Here is a 20,823-nt window from a genome sequence, read left to right on the forward strand (position 1 = left end):
CAGAGCAGGGAAGAGCAGAGCAGAGCAGTGAAGAGCAGAGAAAAGCAGATCAGACGAGCGCAGGGCAGAGAAAAGCAGAGCAGAGAAGAGCAGAGCAGAGAAGAGAAGAGCAGACCAGAACAGAGCAGACCACTGAAGAGCAGAGAAGAGAAGAGCAGGGCAGAGCAGTGCAGAGCAGAGAAGAGCAGAAGAGAGCAGAGCAGAGTAGAGCAGAGCAGGGCAGAGAACAGCAGAGCAGAGAAGAGCAGAGAAGAGCTGAGAAGAGTAGAGAAGTGCACAGAAGAGCAGAGAAGAGCAGTGAAGAGCACAGAAGAGCAGAGAATAGCTGAGAAGAGCAGAGAAGAGCAGAGAAGAGCAAAGAAGAGCAGAGAAGAGCAGAGGATAGCAGAGGAGAGCAGAGAAGAGCAGAGAAGAGCAGAGAAGAGCAGAGAAGAGCAGAGAAGAGCAGAGAAGAGCAGAGAAGAGCAGAGAAGAGGACAGGGGAGCAGAGAAGAGCAGAGAAGAGCAGAGCAGAGCAGAGCAGAGCAGAGCAGAGCAGAGCAGAGAAGAGCAGAACAGAGCAGAGCAGGGCAGAGAAGAGCAGAGAAGAGCATAGCAGAGCAGAGAAGAGCAGAGACGAGCAGAGCAGAGCAGAGCAGAGCAGAGCAGAGCAGAGAAGAGCAGAGAAGAGCAGAGCAGGGCTGAGAAGAGCAGAGCAGAGCAGAGAAGAGCAGACCACTGAAGAGCAGAGAAGAGCAGAGCAGAGCAGAGAAGAGCAGTCCAGAGCAGAGCATACCACTGAAGAGCAGAGAAGAGAAGAGCAGAGCAGAGCAGTTCAGAGCAGAGCAGAGAAGAGCAGAGAAGGGCAGAGCAGAGCATAGAAGAGCAGAAGAGAGCAGAGCAGGGCAGATATGAGAAGAGCAGACCAGAGAAGGGCAGAGAAGAGCAGAGGACCAGAGCAGAGGAGTGCAGAGAAGAAAAGAGCGGAGTAGAGCAGAGCAGAGCAGAGAAGAGCAGAGAAGAGCAGAGAAGAGTAGAGAAGAGGACAGGGGAGCAGAGAAGAGCAGAGAAGAGCAGAGCAGAGCAGAGAAGAGCAGAACAGAGCAGAGCAGGGCAGAGAAGAGAAGAGCAGAGCAAAGAAGAACAGAGCAGAGCAGAGAAGAGCAGAGCAGAGCAGAGAAGAACAGAGCAGAGCAGAGAAGAGAAGAGCAGGGCAGAGCAGTGCAGAGCAGAGAAGAGCAGAAGAGAGCAGAGCAGGGCAGAGAAGAGAAGAGCAGAGCAGGGAAGGTCAGAGAAGAGCAGGGAAGAGCAGAGCATAGGAGTGCAGAGCAGAGAAGAACAGAGAAGAGCAGAGCAGAGAAGAGCAGAGCAGAGCAGAGCAGAGAAGTGCAGAGCAGAGAAGAGCAGAGCAGAGAAGAGCAGAGTAGAGCAGAGCAGAGCAGAACAGAGCAAAGAAGAACAGTGCAGAGCAGAGAAGAGCAGAGAAGAGCAGAGCAGAGAAGAGCAGAGAAGAGCAGAGAAAAGCAGAGCAGAGCAGAGCAGAGCAGCGCAGGGCAGAGAAGAGCAGAGCAGAGAAGAGCAGAGCAGAGCAGTGCAGAGCAGAGCAGAGCAGTGCAGAGAAGAGCAGAGAAGAGCAGAGCAGAGCAGAGAAGGGCCGAGCAGATCAGAGAAGAGCAGAGCAGAAAAGGGCAGAGCAGAGCAGAGCAGAGAAGAGCAGAGCAGAGTAGAGTAGAGCAGAGAAGAGCAAAGCAGAGCAGAGCTGGGAAGAGCAGAGCAGAGCAGAGAAGAGCAGAGCAGAGAAGAGCAGAGCAGAGAAGAGCAGAGCAGAGAAGATCAGAGAAGGGCAGAGCAGAGCAGAGCAGAGCAGAGAAGAGCACAGCAGTGCAGTGCAGAGCAGAGCAGAGAAGAGCAGAGAAGAGCTGAGCAGAGCAGAGCAGAGCAGAGCAGAGCAGAGCAGAGAAGAGCAGAGCAGAGAAGAGCAGGGCAGAGAAGAGCAGAGAAGAGCGGAGCAGAGGAGTGCAGAGCAGAGAAGAGCGGAGAAGAGCAGAGCAGAGCAGACAAGAACAGAGAAGAGCAGAGAAGAGCAGAGAAGTGCAGAGAAGAGCAGAAGAGATCATAGCAGAGAAGAGCAGAGAAGAGCATAGAAGAGCAGAGAAGAGCACAGCAGAGGTGTGCAGAGCAGAGTAGAGCGGAGAAGAGCAGAGCAGAGAAGAGCAGAGAAGAGCAGAGAAATGCAGAGTAGAGCAGTGCAGAGCTGAGCAGAGAAGAGCAGAGAAGAGCAGAGAAGAGCAGAGAAGAGCAGAGAAGAGCAGAGAAGAGCAGAGCAGAGGAGAGGAGAGCAGATCAGAGCAGAGCAGAGTAGAGCAGTGCAGGGCAGAGAAGAGCAGAGCAGAGAAGAGCAGAGAAGAGAAGAGCAGAGCAGAGAAGAGCAGAGCAGAGCAGACCAGAGCAGAGCAGAGCAGAGCAGAGAAGAGCAGAGCAGAGAAGAGCAGGGCAGAGAAGAGCAGAGAAGAGCATAGCAGAGCAGAGAAGAGCAGAGACGAGCAGAGCAGAGCAGAGCAGAGCAGAGCAGAGAAGAGCAGAGAAGAGCAGAGATGAGCAGAGAAGAGCGGAGAAGAGCAGAGAAGAGAAGAGCAGAGCAGAGAAGAGAAGAGCAGAGCAGAGAAGAGCAGAGAAGAGCAGAGAAAAGCAGAGGAGAGCAGCGCAGGGCAGAGAAGAGCAGAGCAGAGCAGTGCAGAGCAGAGAACAGCAGAGAAAAGCAGAGCAGAGCAGAGCAGAGCAGAGAAGAGCAGTGCAGAGCGGAGCAGAGAAGAGCAGAGCAGGGAAGAGCAGAGCAGAGCAGTGCAGAGCAGAGAAGAGAAGAGCAGAGAAGAGCAGAGAAGAGCAGAGCAGAGCAGAGCAAAGAAGAACAGTGCAGAGCAGAGAAGAGCAGAGAAGAGAAGAGCAGAGCAGAGCGGAGCAGAGAAGAGCAGAGCAGAGAAGAGCAGAGCAGAGCAGTGCAGAGCAGAGCAGAGCAGTGCAGAGAAGAGCAGAGAAGTGCAGAGCAGGTCAGAGCAGAGCAGAGCAGAGAAGGGCCGTGCAGATCAGAGAAGAGCAGAGCAGAAAAGGGCAGAGCAGAGCAGAGCAGAGAAGAGCAGAGCAGAGAAGAGCAGAGCAGAGCAAAGAAGAACAGAGCAGAGCAGAGAATAGAAGAGCAGAGCAGAGCAGAGCAGAGAACAGCAGAGCAGAGAAATGCAGAGCCGAGCAGAGCAGAGCAGAGCAGAGCAGTGCAGAGCATGGAAGAGCAGAGAAGAGCAGAGCAGAGAAGAGCAGAGAAGAGCAGAGCAGAGCAGAGCAGAGGAGAGGGGAGCAGATCAGAGCAGAGCAGAGTAGAGCAGAGCAGGGCAGAGAAGAGCAGAGAAGAGCAGAGCAGAGAAGAGCAGAGAAAAGCAGAACAGAGCAGCGCAGGGCAGAGAAGAGCAGAGCAGAGCAGTGCAGAGCAGAGCAGAGCAGTGCAGAGAAGAGCAGAGAAGAGCAGAGCAGGTCAGAGAAGAGCAGAGCAGAGAAGGGCCGAGCAGATCAGAGAAGAGCAGAGCAGAGCAGAAAAGGGCAGAGCAGAGAAGAGCAGAGCAGAGTAGAGCAGAGAACAGTGCAGAGCAGAGAAGAGCAGAGCAAAGAAGAACAGAGCAGAGCAGAGAAGAGCAGAGCAGAGCAGAGAAGAGCAGAACAGAGCAGAGCAGGGCAGAGAAGAGAAGAGAAGAGCAGGGAAGGTCAGAGAAGAGCTGAGAAGAGCAGAGCATAGGAGTGCAGAGCAGAGAAGAACAGAGAAGAGCAGAGAAGAGCAGAGCATAGCAGAGCAGATAAGTGCAGAGCAGAGAAGAGCAGAGCAGAGAAGAGCAGAGCAGAGCAGTGCAGAGCAGAGAACAGCAGAGCAGAGAAGAGCAGAGCAGAGCAGAGCAGTGCAGTGCAGAGCAGGGAAGAGCAGAGAAGAGCAGAGAAGAGCAGAGCAGAGCAGAGCAGAGGAGAGGAGAGCAGATCAGAGCAGAGCAGAGTAGAGCAGAGCAGGGCAGAGAAGAGCAGAGAAGAGCAGAGAAGAGCAGAGAAGAGCTGAGAAGGGGAGAGCAGAGCGGAGCAGGGAAGAGCAGAGCAGTACAGAGCAGAGCAGACAAGAGCAGAGGAGAGCAGAGCAGAGAAGGTCAGAGAAGAGCAGAGCAGAGCAGAGAAGAGCAGAGAACAGCAGAGAAGAGGAGAGCAGAGCAGAATGGAGCAGAGAAGAGCAGAGCAGAGCAGACCAGAGCAAAGAAGTGCATATAAGTGCAGAGAAGAGCAGAGGAAAGCAGAGGAGAGCATTGCAGAGCTGAGCAGAGAAGAGCAGAGAAGAGCAGAGAAGAGCAGAGCAGAGAAGAGCAGAGAAGAGCAGAGATGAGCAGAGAAGAGCGGAGAAGTGCAGAGCAAAGCAGAGAAGAGCAGAGCAGAGAAGAGCAGGGCAGAGAAGAGCAGAGAAGAGCAGGGACGAGCAGAGCAGAGCAGAGAAGAGCAGAGAAGAGCAGAGCAGAGAAGAGCAGAGAAGAGCAGAGATGAGCAGAGAAGAGTGGAGAAGAGCAGAGCAAAGCAGAGAAGAGCAGAGGAGAGAAGAGGAGAGAAGAGCAGACAGATCAGAGCAGAGAAGAGCAGAGAAGAGCGGAGCAGAGAAGAACAGAGAAGAGCACAGCAGAGCAGAGCAGAGAAGTGCAGAGCAGAGGAGAGCAGAGCAGAGAAGAGCAGAGCAGAGCAGAGCAGAGTAGAGCAGAGCAGAGCAGAACAGAGCAAAGAAGAACAGTGCAGAGCAGAGAAGAGCAGAGAAGAGCAGAGAAGAGCAGAGAAGAGCAGGGCAGAGAAGAGCAGAGAAAAGCAGAACAGAGCAGCGCAGGGCAGAGAAGAGCAGAGCAGAGAAGAGCAGAGAAGAGCAGAGCAGAGCAGAAAAGGGCAGAGCAGAGCAGAGCAGAGAAGAGCAGAGCAGAGTAGAGCAGAGAACAGTGCAGAGCAGAGAAGAGCAGAGCAAAGAAGAACAGAGCAGAGCAGAGAAGAGCAGAGCAGAGCAGAGAAGAACAGAGCAGAGCAGAGAAGAGAAGAGCAGGGCAGAGCAGTGCAGAGCAGAGAAGAGCAGAAGAGAGCAGAGCAGGGCAGAGAAGAGAAGAGCAGAGCAGGGATGGTCAGAGAAGAGCAGGGAAGAGCAGAGCATAGGAGTGCAGAGCAGAGAAGAACAGAGAAGAGCAGAGCAGAGAAGAGCAGAGCAGAGAAGAGCAGAGCAGAGCAGAGCAGAGAAGTGCAGAGCAGAGAAGAGCAGAGAAGAGCAGAGATGAGCAGAGAAGAGCGGAGAAGAGCAGTTCAGAGCAGAGCAGAGAAGAGCAGAGTAGGGCAGAGCAGAGCATAGAAGAGCAGAAGAGAGCTGAGCAGGGCAGATATGAGAAGAGCAGACCAGAGAAGGGCAGAGAAGAGCAGAGGACCAGAGCAGAGGAGTGCAGAGAAGAAAAGAGCGGAGTAGAGCAGAGCAGAGCAGAGAAGAGCAGAGAAGAGCAGAGAAGAGTAGAGAAGAGGACAGGGGAGCAGAGAAGAGCAGAGAAGAGCAGAGCAGAGCAGAGAAGAGCAGAACAGAGCAGAGCAGGGCAGAGAAGAGAAGAGCAGAGCAGGGAAGGTCAGAGAAGAGCAGAGAAGAGCATAGCAGAGGAGAGGAGAGCAGATCAGATCAGAGCAGAGTAGAGCAGAGCGGGGCAGAGAAGAGCAGAGCAGAGAAGAGCAGAGAAGAGAAGTGCAGAGCAGAGAAGAGCAGAGCAGAGCAGAGAAGAGCAGACCACTGAAGAGCATAGAAGAGCAGATCAGAGCAGAGAAGAGCAGAGCAGACCACTGAAGAGCAGAGAAGAGCAGAGCAGAGCAGAGCAGTGCAGAGCAGAGCAGAGAAGAGCAGAGAAGGGCAGAGCAGTGCAGAGAAGAGCAGAACAGAGCAGAGCAGGGCAGATAAGAGAAGAGCAGACCAGAGAAGGGCAGAGAAGAGCAGAGGAGCAGAGCAGAGGAGTGCAGAGAAGAAAAGAGCGGAGTAGAGCAGAGCAGAGCAGAGAAGTGCAGAGCAGAGCAGAGCAGAGTAGAGCAGAGCAGAGCAGAACAGAGCAAAGAAGAACAGTGCAGAGCAGAGAAGAGCAGAGAAGAGAAGAGCAGAGCAGAGAAGAGAAGAGCAGAGCAGAGAAGAGCAGAGAAGAGCAGAGAAAAGCAGAGGAGAGCAGCGCAGGGCAGAGAAGAGCAGAGCAGAGCAGTGCAGAGCAGAGAACAGCAGAGAAAAGCAGAGCAGAGCAGAGCAGAGCAGAGAAGAGCAGTGCAGAGCGGAGCAGAGAAGAGCAGAGCAGGGAAGAGCAGAGCAGAGCAGTGCAGAGCAGAGAAGAGAAGAGCAGAGAAGAGCAGAGCAGAGCAGAGCAGTGCAGAGCAGAGCAGAGCAAAGAAGAACAGTGCAGAGCAGAGAAGAGCAGAGAAGAGAAGAGCAGAGCAGAGCAGAGCGGAGCAGAGAAGAGCAGAGCAGAGAAGAGCAGAGCAGAGCAGTGCAGAGCAGAGCAGAGCAGTGCAGAGAAGAGCAGAGAAGTGCAGAGCAGTTCAGAGCAGAGCAGAGCAGAGAAGGGCCGTGCAGATCAGAGAAGAGCAGAGCAGAAAAGGGCAGAGCAGAGCAGAGCAGAGAAGAGCAGAGCAGAGAAGAGCAGAGCAGAGCAAAGAAGAACAGAGCAGAGAATAGAAGAGCAGAGCAGAGCAGGGCAGAGCAGAGAACAGCAGAGCAGAGAAATGCAGAGCAGAGCAGAGCAGTGCAGCGCAGGGAAGAGCAGAGAAGAGCAGAGCAGAGAAGAGCAGAGAAGAGCAGAGCAGAGCAGAGGAGAGGGGAGCAGATCAGAGCAGAGCAGAGTAGAGCAGAGCAGGGCAGAGAAGAGCAGAGAAGAGCAGAGAAGAGCTGAGAAGAGTTGAGAAGTGCACAGAAGAGCAGAGAAGAGCAGAGCAGAGAAGAGCAGGGCAGAGAAGAGCAGAGAAGAGCAGGGACGAGCAGAGCAGAGCAGAGAAGAGCAGAGAAGAGCAGAGCAGAGAAGAGCAGAGAAGAGCAGAGATGAGCAGAGAAGAGCGGAGAAGAGCAGAGCAAAGCAGAGAAGAGCAGAGGAGAGTAGAGGAGAGAAGAGCAGACAGATCAGAGCAGAGAAGAGCAGAGAAGAGCGGATCAGAGAAGAACAGAGAAGAGCACAGCAGAGCAGAGCAGAGAAGTGCAGAGCAGAGGAGAGCAGAGCAGAGAAGAGCAGAGCAGAGAAGAGCAGAGCAGAGAAGAGCAGAGCAGAGCAGAGCAGAGTAGAGCAGAGCAGAGCAGAACAGAGCAAAGAAGAACAGTGCAGAGCAGAGAAGAGCAGAGAAGAGCAGAGAAGAGCAGGGCAGAGAAGAGCAGAGAAAAGCAGAACAGAGCAGCGCAGGGCAGAGAAGAGCAGAGCAGAGCAGTGCAGAGCAGAGCAGAGCAGTGCAGAGAAGAGCAGAGAAGAGCAGAGCAGAGCAGAAAAGGGCAGAGCAGAGCAGAGCAGAGAAGAGCAGAGCAGAGTAGAGCAGAGAACAGTGCAGAGCAGAGAAGAGCAGAGCAGAGAAGAGCAGAGCAGAGAAGAGCAGAGAAGAGCAGAGAAGAGCAGAGCATAGCAGAGCAGAGAAGAGCAGAGAAGAGAAGAGCAGAGCAGGGCAGAGAAGAGCAGAGCAAAGCAGAGCAGAGACGAGCAGAGCAGAGCAGAGAAGAGCAGAGAAGAGCAGAGCAGAGAAGAGCAGAGAAGAGCAGAGATGAGCAGAGAAGAGCGGAGAAGAGCAGAGCAAAGCAGAGAAGAGCAGAGCAGAGAAGAGCAGGGCAGAGAAGAGCAGAGAAGAGCAGGGACGAGCAGAGCAGAGCAGAGAAGAGCAGAGAAGAGCAGAGCAGAGAAGAGCAGAGAAGAGCAGAGAAGAGCAGAGAAGAGCAGAGAAGAGCAGAGATGAGCAGAGAAGAGCGGAGAAGAGCAGAGAAAAGCAGAGCAGAGCAGCGCAGGGCAGAGAAGAGCAGAGCAGAGCAGTGCAGAGCAGAGCAGAGAAGAGCACAGCAGATCAGAGCAGAGCAGAGATGTGCCGAGCTGAGCAGAGAAGAGAAGAGCAGAGCAGAGCAGTGCAGAGCAGAGAAGAGCAGAGCGGATCAGAGCAGAGCAGAGCAGAGAACAGCAGAGAAAAGCAGAGCAGAGCAGAGCAGAGAAGAGCAGTGCAGAGCGGAGAAGAGAAGAGCAGAGCAGAGAAGAGCAGAGAAGAGAAGAGCAGACCAGAACAGAGCAGACCACTGAAGAGCAGAGAAGAGAAGAGCAGGGCAGAGCAGTGCAGAGCAGAGAAGAGCAGAAGAGAGCAGAGCAGGGCAGAGATGAGAAGAGCAGAGCAGGGAAGGTCAGAGAAGAGCAGGGAAGAGAAGTGCAGAGCAGAGAAGAGCAGAGCAGAGCAGAGAAGAGCAGACCACTGAAGAGCATAGAAGAGCAGATCAGAGCAGAGAAGAGCAGAGCAGACCACTGAAGAGCAGAGAAGAGAAGAGCAGAGCAGAGCAGAGCAGAGCAGAGCAGTGCAGAGCAGAGCAGAGAAGAGCAGAGAAGGGCAGAGCAGTGCAGAGAAGAGCAGAACAGAGCAGAGCAGGGCAGATAAGAGAAGAGCAGACCAGAGAAGGGCAGAGAAGAGCAGAGGAGCAGAGCAGAGGAGTGCAGAGAAGAAATGAGCGGAGTAGAGCAGAGCAGAGCAGAGAAGTGCAGAGCAGAGCAGAGCAGAGTAGAGCAGAGCAGAGCAGAACAGAGCAAAGAAGAACAGTGCAGAGCAGAGAAGAGCAGAGAAGAGAAGAGCAGAGCAGAGAAGAGAAGAGCAGAGCAGAGAAGAGCAGAGAAGAGCAGAGAAAAGCAGAGGAGAGCAGCGCAGGGCAGAGAAGAGCAGAGCAGAGCAGTGCAGAGCAGAGAACAGCAGAGAAAAGCAGAGCAGAGCAGAGCAGAGCAGAGAAGAGCAGTGCAGAGCGGAGCAGAGAAGAGCAGAGCAGGGAAGAGCAGAGCAGAGCAGTGCAGAGCAGAGAAGAGAAGAGCAGAGAAGAGCAGAGAAGAGCAGAGCAGAGCAGAGCAGTGCAGAGCAGAGCAGAGCAAAGAAGAACAGTGCAGAGCAGAGAAGAGCAGAGAAGAGAAGAGCAGAGCAGAGCGGAGCAGAGAAGAGCAGAGCAGAGAAGAGCAGAGCAGAGCAGAGCAGAGCAGTGCAGAGAAGAGCAGAGAAGTGCAGAGCAGGTCAGAGCAGAGCAGAGCAGAGAAGGGCCGTGCAGATCAGAGAAGCGCAGAGCAGAAAAGGGCAGAGCAGAGCAGAGCAGAGAAGAGCAGAGCAGAGAAGAGCAGAGCAGAGCAAAGAAGAACAGAGCAGAGCAGAGAATAGAAGAGCAGAGCAGAGCAGAGAACAGCAGAGCAGAGAAATGCAGAGCAGAGCAGAGCAGAGCAGAGCAGAGCAGTGCAGAGCAGGGAAGAGCAGAGAAGAGCAGAGCAGAGAAGAGCAGAGAAGAGCAGAGCAGAGCAGAGCAGAGGAGAGGGGAGCAGATCAGAGCAGAGCAGAGTAGAGCAGAGCAGGGCAGAGAAGAGCAGAGAAGAGCAGAGAAGAGCTGAGAAGAGTTGAGAAGTGCACAGAACAGCAGAGAAGAGCAGAGAAGAGCACAGAAGAGCACAGAAGAGCAGAGAAGAGCAGAGAAGAGCAGAGAAGAGCAGAGAAGAGCAGAGAAGAGCAGAGAAGCGCAGAGAAGAGTAGAGAAGAGGACAGTGGAGCAGAGAAGAGCAGAGAAGAGCAGAGCAGAGAAGAGCAGCGCATAGCAGAGAAGAGCAGAGCAGGGCAGAGAAGAGCCGAGCAGAGAAGAGCAGAGAAGAGCAGAGAAGAGAAGTGCAGAGTAGAGAAGAGCAGGCCAGAGCAGAGCAGACCACTGAAGAGCACAGAAGAGAAGAGCAGAGCAGAGCAGTGAATAGCAGAGCAGAGAAGAGTAGGGCCGAGCAGAGCAGAGACGAGCAGAGCAGAAAGGGGCAGAGCAGAGCATAGCAGAGAAGAAAAGAGCAGAGTAGAGCAGAGCAGAGCAGAGAACAGCAGAGAAAAGCAGAGCAGAGCAGAGAAGAGCAGAGCAGAGAAGAGCAGATCAGAGCAGTGCAGATCACAGAAGAGGAGAGCAGAGAAGAGCAGAGCAGAGCAGAGCAGTGCAGAGCAGAGAAGAGCAGGGTAGAGCACAGCAGAGGAGTGCAGAGAAGAAAAGAGCGGGGAAGAGCAGAGCAGGGAAGAGCAGAGCAGAGCAGTGAAGAGCAGAGAAAAGCAGATCAGACGAGCGCAGGGCAGAGAAAAGCAGAGCAGAGAAGAGCAGAGCAGAGAAGAGAAGAGCAGACCAGAACAGAGCAGACCACTGAAGAGCAGAGAAGAGAAGAGCAGGGCAGAGCAGAGAAGAGCAGAAGAGAGCAGAGCAGGGCAGAGAAGAGAAGAGCAGAGCAGGGAAGGTCAGAGAAGAGCAGGGAAGAGCAGAGCATAGGAGTGCAGAGCAGAGAAGAACAGAGAAGAGCAGAGCAGAGAAGAGCAGAGCAGAGCAGAGCAGAGAAGTGCAGAGCAGAGAAGAGCAGAGCAGAGAAGAGCAGAGCAGAGAAGAGCAGAGCAGAGCAGAGCAGAGTAGAGCAGAGCAGAGCAGAACAGAGCAAAGAAGAACAGTGCAGAGCAGAGAAGAGCAGAGAAGAGCAGAGAGGAGCAGAGCAGAGAAGAGCAGAGAAGAGCAGAGAAAAGCAGAGCAGAGCAGCGCAGGGCAGAGAAGAGCAGAGCAGAGAAGAGCAGAGCAGAGCAGTGCAGAGCAGAGCAGAGCAGAGCATAGCAGAGCAGAGAAGAGCAGAGACGAGCAGAGCAGAGCAGAGCAGAGCAGAGCAGAGCAGAGAAGAGCAGAGATGAGCAGAGAAGAGCGGAGACGAGCAGAGCAGAGCAGAGCAGAGCAGAGCAGAGAAGAGCAGAGCAGAGAAGAGCAGAGAAGAGCAGAGAAGAGCAGAGAAGAGCAGAGAAGAGCAGAGAAGAGCAGAGCAGAGAAGAGCAGAGCAGAGACGAGCAGAGCAGAGCAGAGCAGAGCAGAGAAGAGCAGAGCAGAGAAGAGCAGAGCAGAGAAGAGCAGAGCAGAGAAGAGCAGGGCAGAGAAGAGCAGAGAAGAGCATAGCAGAGCAGAGAAGAGAAGAGCAGAGCAGAGCAGGGCAGAGAAGAGCAGAGCAGAGCAGAGCAGAGACGAGCAGAGCAGAGCAGAGAAGAGCAGAGAAGAGCAGAGCAGAGAAGAGCAGAGAAGAGCAGAGATGAGCAGAGAAGAGCGGAGAAGAGCAGAGCAAAGCAGAGAAGAGCAGAGCAGAGAAGAGCAGGGCAGAGAAGAGCAGAGAAGAGCAGAGACGAGCAGAGCAGAGCAGAGAAGAGCAGAGAAGAGCAGAGCAGACCACTGAAGAGCAGAGAAGAGCAGAGCAGAGCAGAGCAGTGCAGAGCAGAGCAGAGAAGAGCAGAGAAGGGCAGAGCAGTGCAGAGAAGAGCAGAACAGAGCAGAGCAGGGCAGATAAGAGAAGAGCAGACCAGAGAAGGGCAGAGAAGAGCAGAGGAGCAGAGCAGAGGAGTGCAGAGAAGAAAAGAGCGGAGTAGAGCAGAGCAGAGCAGAGAAGTGCAGAGCAGAGCAGAGCAGAGTAGAACAGAGCAGAGCAGAACAGAGCAAAGAAGAACAGTGCAGAGCAGAGAAGAGCAGAGAAGAGCAGAGAAGAGCAGAGATGAGCAGTGAAGAGCGGAGAAGAGCAGAGCAAAGCAGAGAAGAGCAGAGGAGAGAAGAGGAGAGAAGAGCAGACAGATCAGAGCAGAGAAGAGCAGAGAAGAGCGGAGCAGAGAAGAGCACAGCAGAGCAGAGCAGAGAAGTGCAGAGCAGAGGAGAGCAGAGCAGAGAAGAGCAGAGAAGAGCAGAGCAGAGCAGAGCAGAGCAGAGTAGAGCAGAGCAGAGCAGAACAGAGCAAAGAAGAACAGTGCAGAGCAGAGAAGAGCAGAGAAGAGCAGAGCAGAGAAGAGCAGAGAAAAGCAGAACAGAGCAGCGCAGGGCAGAGAAGAGCAGAGCAGAGCAGTGCAGAGCAGAGCAGAGCAGTGCAGAGAAGAGCAGAGAAGAGCAGAGCAGGTCAGAGAAGAGCAGAGCAGAGAAGGGCCGAGCAGATCAGAGAAGAGCAGAGCAGAGCAGAAAAGGGCAGAGCAGAGAAGAGCAGAGCAGAGAAGAGCAGAGAAGAGCAGAGAAGAGTAGAGAAGAGGACAGGGGAGCAGAGAAGAGCAGAGAAGAGCAGAGCAGAGCAGAGAAGAGCAGAACAGAGCAGAGCAGGGCAGAGAAGAGAAGAGCAGAGCAGGGAAGGTCAGAGAAGAGCAGAGAAGAGCATAGCAGAGGAGAGGAGAGCAGATCAGATCAGAGCAGAGTAGAGCAGAGCGGGGCAGAGAAGAGCAGAGCAGAGAAGAGCAGAGAAGAGAAGTGCAGAGCAGAGAAGAGCAGAGCAGAGCAGAGAAGAGCAGACCACTGAAGAGCATAGAAGAGCAGATCAGAGCAGAGAAGAGCAGAGCAGACCACTGAAGAGCAGAGAAGAGCAGAGCAGAGAAGAGCAGAGAAGGGCAGAGCAGTGCAGAGAAGAGCAGAACAGAGCAGAGCAGGGCAGATAAGAGAAGAGCAGACCAGAGAAGGGCAGAGAAGAGCAGAGGAGCAGAGCAGAGGAGTGCAGAGAAGAAAAGAGCGGAGTAGAGCAGAGCAGAGCAGAGAAGTGCAGAGCAGAGCAGAGCAGAGTAGAGCAGAGCAGAGCAGAACAGAGCAAAGAAGAACAGTGCAGAGCAGAGAAGAGCAGAGAAGAGCAGAGAAGAGCAGAGATGAGCAGTGAAGAGCGGAGAAGAGCAGAGCAAAGCAGAGAAGAGCAGAGGAGAGAAGAGGAGAGAAGAGCAGACAGATCAGAGCAGAGAAGAGCAGAGAAGAGCAGAGAAAAGCAGAGCAGAGCAGAGCAGAGCAGAGAAGAGCAGTGCAGAGCGGAGCAGAGAAGAGCAGAGCAGGGAAGAGCAGAGCAGAGCAGTGCAGAGCAGAGAAGAGAAGAGCAGAGAAGAGCAGAGCAGAGCAGAGCAGTGCAGAGCAGAGCAGAGCAAAGAAGAACAGTGCAGAGCAGAGAAGAGCAGAGAAGAGAAGAGCAGAGCAGAGCAGAGCGGAGCAGAGAAGAGCAGAGCAGAGAAGAGCAGAGCAGAGCAGTGCAGAGCAGAGCAGAGCAGTGCAGAGAAGAGCAGAGAAGTGCAGAGCAGTTCAGAGCAGAGCAGAGCAGAGAAGGGCCGTGCAGATCAGAGAAGAGCAGAGCAGAAAAGGGCAGAGCAGAGCAGAGCAGAGAAGAGCAGAGCAGAGAAGAGCAGAGCAGAGCAAAGAAGAACAGAGCAGAGAATAGAAGAGCAGAGCAGAGCAGGGCAGAGCAGAGAACAGCAGAGCAGAGAAATGCAGAGCAGAGCAGAGCAGAGCAGTGCAGCGCAGGGAAGAGCAGAGAAGAGCAGAGCAGAGAAGAGCAGAGAAGAGCAGAGCAGAGCAGAGGAGAGGGGAGCAGATCAGAGCAGAGCAGAGTAGAGCAGAGCAGGGCAGAGAAGAGCAGAGAAGAGCAGAGAAGAGCTGAGAAGAGTTGAGAAGTGCACAGAAGAGCAGAGAAGAGCAGAGAAGAGCACAGAAGAGCACAGAAGAGCAGAGAATAGCTGAGAAGAGCAGAGAAGAGCAGAGAAGAGCAGAGAAGAGCAGAGAAGCGCAGAGAAGAGTAGAGAAGAGGACAGTGGAGCAGAGAAGAGCAGAGAAGAGCAGAGCAGAGAAGAGCAGCGCATAGCAGAGAAGAGCAGAGCAGGGCAGAGAAGAGCCGAGCAGAGAAGAGCAGAGAAGAGCAGAGAAGAGAAGTGCAGAGTAGAGAAGAGCAGGCCAGAGCAGAGCAGACCACTGAAGAGCACAGAAGAGAAGAGCAGAGCAGAGCAGTGAATAGCAGAGCAGAGAAGAGTAGGGCCGAGCAGAGCAGAGACGAGCAGAGCAGAAAGGGGCAGAGCAGAGCATAGCAGAGAAGAAAAGAGCAGAGTAGAGCAGAGCAGAGCAGAGAACAGCAGAGAAAAGCAGAGCAGAGCAGAGCAGAGAAGAGCAGAGCAGAGAAGAGCAGATCAGAGCAGTGCAGATCACAGAAGAGGAGAGCAGAGAAGAGCAGAGCAGAGAAGAGCAGAGCAGAGCAGAGCAGTGCAGAGCAGAGAAGAGCAGGGTAGAGCACAGCAGAGGAGTGCAGAGAAGAAAAGAGCGGGGAAGAGCAGAGCAGAGAAGAGCAGAGCAGAGCAGTGAAGAGCAGAGAAAAGCAGATCAGACGAGCGCAGGGCAGAGAAAAGCAGAGCAGAGAAGAGCAGAGAAGAGCAGAAGAGAGCAGATCAGGGCAGAGAAGAGAAGAGCAGAGCAGGGAAGGTCAGAGAAGAGCAGGGAAGAGCAGAGCATAGGAGTGCAGAGCAGAGAAGAACAGAGAAGAGCAGAGCAGAGAAGAGCAGAGCAGAGCAGAGCAGAGAAGTGCAGAGCAGAGAAGAGCAGAGCAGAGAAGAGCAGAGCAGAGAAGAGCAGAGCAGAGCAGAGCAGAGTAGAGCAGAGCAGAGCAGAACAGAGCAAAGAAGAACAGTGCAGAGCAGAGAAGAGCAGAGAAGAGCAGAGAAGAGCAGAGCAGAGAAGAGCAGAGAAAAGCAGAGCAGAGCAGCGCAGGGCAGAGAAGAGCAGAGCAGAGAAGAGCAGAGCAGAGCAGTGCAGAGCAGAGCAGAGCAGAGCATAGCAGAGCAGAGAAGAGCAGAGACGAGCAGAGCAGAGCAGAGCAGAGCAGAGCAGAGAAGAGCAGAGATGAGCAGAGAAGAGCGGAGACGAGCAGAGCAGAGCAGAGCAGAGCAGAGCAGAGAAGAGCAGAGCAGAGAAGAGCAGAGAAGAGCAGAGAAGAGCAGAGAAGAGCAGAGCAGAGAAGAGCAGAGCAGAGACGAGCAGAGCAGAGCAGAGCAGAGCAGAGAAGAGCAGAGCAGAGTAGAGCAGGGCAGAGAAGAGCAGAGAAGAGCATAGCAGAGCAGAGAAGAGCAGAGAAGAGAAGAGCAGAGAAGAGAAGAGCAGAGCAGAGCAGAGCAGGGCAGTGCAGAGCAGAGCAGAGCAAAGAAGAACAGTGCAGAGCAGAGAAGAGCAGAGAAGAGAAGAGCAGAGCAGAGCGGAGCAGAGAAGAGCAGAGCAGAGAAGAGCAGAGCAGAGCAGTGCAGAGCAGAGCAGAGCAGTGCAGAGAAGAGCAGAGAAGTGCAGAGCAGGTCAGAGCAGAGCAGAGCAGAGAAGGGCCGTGCAGATCAGAGAAGAGCAGAGCAGAAAAGGGCAGAGCAGAGCAGAGCAGAGAAGAGCAGAGCAGAGAAGAGCAGAGAAGAGCAGAGCAGAGCAGAGCAGAGGAGAGGGGAGCAGATCAGAGCAGAGCAGAGTAGAGCAGAGCAGGGCAGAGAAGAGCAGAGAAGAGCAGAGAAGAGCTGAGAAGAGTTGAGAAGTGCACAGAACAGCAGAGAAGAGCAGAGAAGAGCACAGAAGAGCACAGAAGAGCAGAGAATAGCTGAGAAGAGCAGAGAAGAGCAGAGAAGAGCAGAGAAGAGCAGAGAAGCGCAGAGAAGAGTAGAGAAGAGGACAGTGGAGCAGAGAAGAGCAGAGAAGAGCAGAGCAGAGAAGAGCAGCGCATAGGAGAGAAGAGCAGAGCAGGGCAGAGAAGAGCCGAGCAGAGAAGAGCAGAGAAGAGCAGAGAAGAGAAGTGCAGAGTAGAGAAGAGCAGGCCAGAGCAGAGCAGACCACTGAAGAGCACAGAAGAGAAGAGCAGAGCAGAGCAGTGAATAGCAGAGCAGAGAAGAGTAGGGCCGAGCAGAGCAGAGACGAGCAGAGCAGAAAGGGGCAGAGCAGAGCATAGCAGAGAAGAAAAGAGCAGAGTAGAGCAGAGCAGAGCAGAGAACAGCAGAGAAAAGCAGAGCAGAGCAGAGCAGAGAAGAACAGAGCAGAGAAGAGCAGATCAGAGCAGTGCAGATCACAGAAGAGGAGAGCAGAGAAGAGCAGAGCAGAGCAGAGCAGTGCAGAGCAGAGAAGAGCAGGGTAGAGCACAGCAGAGGAGTGCAGAGAAGAAAAGAGCGGGGAAGAGCAGAGCAGGGAAGAGCAGAGCAGAGCAGTGAAGAGCAGAGAAAAGCAGATCAGACGAGCGCAGGGCAGAGAAAAGCAGAGCAGAGAAGAGCAGAGCAGAGAAGAGAAGAGCAGACCAGAACAGAGCAGACCACTGAAGAGCAGAGAAGAGAAGAGCAGGGCAGAGCAGTGCAGAGCAGAGAAGAGCAGAAGAGAGCAGAGCAGGGCAGAGAAGAGAAGAGCAGAGCAGGGAAGGTCAGAGAAGAGCAGGGAAGAGCAGAGCATAGGAGTGCAGAGCAGAGAAGAACAGAGAAGAGCAGAGCAGAGAAGAGCAGAGCAGAGCAGAGCAGAGAAGTGCAGAGCAGAGAAGAGCAGAGCAGAGAAGAGCAGAGCAGAGAAGAGCAGAGCAGAGCAGAGCAGAGTAGAGCAGAGCAGAGCAGAACAGAGCAAAGAAGAACAGTGCAGAGCAGAGAAGAGCAGAGAAGAGCAGAGAGGAGCAGAGCAGAGAAGAGCAGAGAAGAGCAGAGAAAAGCAGAGCAGAGCAGCGCAGGGCAGAGAAGAGCAGAGCAGAGAAGAGCAGAGCAGAGCAGTGCAGAGCAGAGCAGAGCAGAGCATAGCAGAGCAGAGAAGAGCAGAGACGAGCAGAGCAGAGCAGAGCAGAGCAGAGCAGAGCAGAGCAGAGAAGAGCAGAGAAGAGCAGAGATGAGCAGAGAAGAGCGGAGACGAGCAGAGCAGAGCAGAGCAGAGCAGAGCAGAGAAGAGCAGAGCAGAGCAGAGAAGAGCAGAGAAGAGCAGAGAAGAGCAGAGAAGAGCAGAGAAGAGCAGAGAAGAGCAGAGAAGAGCAGAGCAGAGAAGAGCAGAGCAGAGACGAGCAGAGCAGAGCAGAGCAGAGCAGAGAAGAGCAGAGCAGAGAAGAGCAGAGCAGAGAAGAGCAGGGCAGAGAAGAGCAGAGCAGAGAAGAGCAGAGAAGAGAAGAGCAGAGCAGAGCAGGGCAGAGAAGAGCAGAGCAGAGCAGAGCACAGACGAGCAGAGCAGAGCAGAGAAGAGCAGAGAAGAGCAGAGCAGAGAAGAGCAGAGAAGAGCAGAGATGAGCAGAGAAGAGCGGAGAAGAGCAGAGCAAAGCAGAGCAGAGCAGAGCAGAGAAGAGCAGGGCAGAGAAGAGCAGAGAAGAGCAGAGACGAGCAGAGCAGAGCAGAGAAGAGCAGAGAAGAGCAGAGCAGAGAAGAGCAGAGAAGAGCAGAGAAGAGCAGAGAAGAGCAGAGATGAGCAGAGAAGAGCGGAGAAAAGCAGAGCAAAGCAGAGAAGAGCAGTGGAGAGAAGAGGAGAGAAGAGCAGACAGATCAGAGCAGAGAAGAGCAGAGAAGAGCGGAGCAGAGAAGAACAGAGAAGAGCACAGCAGAGCAGAGCAGAGAAGTGCAGAGCAGAGGAGAGCAGAGCAGAGAAGAGCAGAGAAGAGCAGAGCAGAGCAGAGTAGAGCAGAGCAGAGCAGAACAGAGCAAAGAAGAACAGTGCAGAGCAGAGAAGAGCAGAGAAGAGCAGAGCAGAGAAGAGCAGAGAAAAGCAGAACAGAGCAGCGCAGGGCAGAGAAGAGCAGAGCAGAGCAGTGCAGAGCAGAGCAGAGCAGTGCAGAGAAGAGCAGAGAAGAGCAGAGCAGGTCAGAGAAGAGCAGAGCAGAGAAGGGCCGAGCAGATCAGAGAAGAGCAGAGCAGAGCAGAAAAGGGCAGAGCAGAGAAGAGCAGAGCAGAGTAGAGCAGAGAACAGTGCAGAGCAGAGAAGAGCAGAGCAAAGAAGAACAGAGCAGAGCAGAGAAGAGCAGAGCAGAGCAGAGAAGAGCAGAACAGAGCAGAGCAGGGCAGAGAAGAGAAGAGAAGAGCAGGGAAGGTCAGAGAAGAGCTGAGAAGAGCAGAGCATAGGAGTGCAGAGCAGAGAAGAACAGAGAAGAGCAGAGAAGAGCAGAGCATAGCAGAGCAGATAAGTGCAGAGCAGAGAAGAGCAGAGCAGAGAAGAGCAGAGCAGAGCAGTGCAGAGCAGAGAACAGCAGAGCAGAGAAGAGCAGAGCAGAGCAGAGCAGTGCAGTGCAGAGCAGGGAAGAGCAGAGAAGAGCAGAGAAGAGCAGAGCAGAGCAGAGCAGAGGAGAGGAGAGCAGATCAGAGCAGAGCAGAGCAGAGCAGGGCAGAGAAGAGCAGAGAAGAGCAGAGAAGAGCAGAGAAGAGCTGAGAAGGGGAGAGCAGAGCGGAGCAGGGAAGAGCAGAGCAGTACAGAGCAGCGCAGACAAGAGCAGAGGAGAGCAGAGCAGAGAAGGTCAGAGAAGAGCAGAGCAGAGCAGAGAAGAGCAGAGAACAGCAGAGAAGAGGAGAGCAGAGCAGAATGGAGCAGAGAAGAGCAGAGCAGAGCAGACCAGAGCAAAGAAGTGCATATAAGTGCAGAGAAGAGCAGAGGAAAGCAGAGGAGAGCATTGCAGAGCTGAGCAGAGAAGAGCAGAGAAGAGCAGAGAAGAGCAGAGCAGAGAAGAGCAGAGAAGAGCAGAGATGAGCAGAGAAGAGCGGAGAAGAGCAGAGCAAAGCAGAGAAGAGCAGAGCAGAGAAGAGCAGGGCAGAGAAGAGCAGAGAAGAGCAGAGACGAGCAGAGCAGAGCAGAGAAGAGCAGAGAAGAGCAGAGCAGAGAAGAGCAGAGAAGAGCAGAGATGAGCAGAGAAGAGCGGAGAAGAGCGGAGAAGAGCAGAGCAAAGCAGAGAAGAGCAGAGGAGAGAAGAGGAGAGAAGAGCAGACAGATCAGAGCAGAGAAGAGCAGAGAAGCGCGGAGCAGAGAAGAACAGAGAAGAGCACAGCAGAGCAGAGCAGAGAAGTGCAGAGCAGAGGAGAGCAGAGCAGAGAAGAGCAGAGCAGAGCAGAGCAGAGTAGAGCAGAGCAGAGCAGAACAGAGCAAAGAAGAACAGTGCAGAGCAGAGAAGAGCAGAGAAGAGCAGAGAAGAGCAGGGCAGAGAAGAGCAGAGAAAAGCAGAACAGAGCAGCGCAGGGCAGAGAAGAGCAGAGCAGAGCAGTGCAGAGCAGAGCAGAGCAGTGCAGAGAAGAGCAGAGAAGAGCAGAGCAGAGCAGAAAAGGGCAGAGCAGAGCAGAGCAGAGAAGAGCAGAGCAGAGTAGAGCAGAGAACAGTGCAGAGCAGAGAAGAGCAGAGCAAAGAAGAACAGAGCAGAGCAGAGAAGAGCAGAGCAGAGCAGAGAAGAACAGAGCAGAGCAGAGAAGAGAAGAGCAGGGCAGAGCAGTGCAGAGCAGAGAAGAGCAGAAGAGAGCAGAGCAGGGCAGAGAAGAGAAGAGCAGAGCAGGGAAGGTCAGAGAAGAGCAGGGAAGAGCAGAGCATAGGAGTGCAGAGCAGAGAAGAACAGAGAAGAGCAGAGCAGAGAAGAGCAGAGCAGAGCAGAGCAGAGAAGTGCAGAGCAGAGAAGAGCAGAGAAGAGCAGAGATGAGCAGAGAAGAGCGGAGAAGAGCAGTTCAGAGCAGAGCAGAGAAGAGCAGGGAAGGGCAGAGCAGAGCATAGAAGAGCAGAAGAGAGCAGAGCAGGGCAGATATGAGAAGAGCAGACCAGAGAAGGGCAGAGAAGAGCAGAGGACCAGAGCAGAGGAGTGCAGAGAAGAAAAGAGCGGAGTAGAGCAGAGCAGAGCAGAGAAGAGCAGAGAAGAGCAGAGAAGAGTAGAGAAGAGGACAGGGGAGCAGAGAAGAGCAGAGAAGAGCAGAGCAGAGCAGAGAAGAGCAGAACAGAGCAGAGCAGGGCAGAGAAGAGAAGAGCAGAGCAGGGAAGGTCAGAGAAGAGCAGAGAAGAGCATAGCAGAGGAGAGGAGAGCAGATCAGATTAGAGCAGAGTAGAGCAGAGCAGGGCTGAGAAGAGCAGAGCAGAGCGGGGCAGAGAAGAGCAGAGCAGAGAAGAGCAGAGAAGAGAAGTGCAGAGCAGAGAAGAGCAGAGCAGAGCAGAGAAGAGCAGACCACTGAAGAGCATAGAAGAGCAGATCAGAGCAGAGAAGAGCAGAGCAGACCACTGAAGAGCAGAGAAGAGCAGAGCAGAGCAGAGCAGTGCAGAGCAGAGCAGAGAAGAGCAGAGAAGGGCAGAGCAGTGCAGAGAAGAGCAGAACAGAGCAGAGCAGGGCAGATAAGAGAAGAGCAGACCAGAGAAGGGCAGAGAAGAGCAGAGGAGCAGAGCAGAGGAGTGCAGAGAAGAAAAGAGCGGAGTAGAGCAGAGCAGAGCAGAGAAGTGCAGAGCAGAGCAGAGCAGAGTAGAGCAGAGCAGAGCAGAACAGAGCAAAGAAGAACAGTGCAGAGCAGAGAAGAGCAGAGAAGAGAAGAGCAGAGCAGAGAAGAGAAGAGCAGAGCAGAGAAGAGCAGAGAAGAGCAGAGAAAAGCAGAGGAGAGCAGCGCAGGGCAGAGAAGAGCAGAGCAGAGCAGTGCAGAGCAGAGAACAGCAGAGAAAAGCAGAGCAGAGCAGAGAAGAGCAGTGCAGAGCGGAGCAGAGAAGAGCAGAGCAGGGAAGAGCAGAGCAGAGCAGTGCAGAGCAGAGAAGAGAAGAGCAGAGAAGAGCAGAGCAGAGCAGAGCAGTGCAGAGCAGAGCAGAGCAAAGAAGAACAGTGCAGAGCAGAGAAGAGCAGAGAAGAGAAGAGCAGAGCAGAGCAGAGCGGAGCAGAG

The sequence above is a fragment of the Megalopta genalis genome, chromosome 11 (genome assembly GCF_051020955.1).
Source record: "Megalopta genalis isolate 19385.01 chromosome 11, iyMegGena1_principal, whole genome shotgun sequence".
Taxonomy (NCBI): Eukaryota; Metazoa; Arthropoda; class Insecta; order Hymenoptera; family Halictidae; genus Megalopta; species Megalopta genalis.